Here is a 373-nt window from a genome sequence, read left to right on the forward strand (position 1 = left end):
TGAATGTACATATGCCCATTTATAAAATGACACATTCTTTAATCATTTTAAAAAATTCTTAATAAGACCAGAGAAGACACTAAGCACAAAACGACAAAGCATTCTTAAGATGTTAGAGTCAGTGTGACAGAAAATGGCTTGTGTGAGAATTGCACCTTTTCTTTGAAATGCAACTTAGGCTTAAGATCAAGAGGTATGCTGTGTTCTTACATTCTTGTACAACAAAGTTTTTAATATTTTTTAATTTATTTTTACTATATATCTGTGTATTATTGTAATTGCAATGTTGTTATTTGCTAAGTGGGTGGGTATTTTTTTTTATATCATGTTTGGATGAAATGTATAAACATTTTGCTGAAAAAGAATGAGGTAA

At 28.7% G+C, this 373-nt stretch overlaps 1 protein-coding gene across 1 annotated transcript in view; it reads left to right on the top strand.

The window, feature by feature from the left end:
• The window catches only part of LOC119588518, a gene marked incomplete at both ends in the record, with an annotated part of 7,217 nt that continues 6,844 nt past the window's right edge, over nucleotides 1–373 (top strand). Inside the window, 1 exon segment of the mRNA XM_037937161.1 lies at nucleotides 1–193.

Source organism: Penaeus monodon, chromosome 24 (genome assembly GCF_015228065.2).
Source record: "Penaeus monodon isolate SGIC_2016 chromosome 24, NSTDA_Pmon_1, whole genome shotgun sequence".
NCBI lineage: Eukaryota > Metazoa > Arthropoda > Malacostraca > Decapoda > Penaeidae > Penaeus > Penaeus monodon.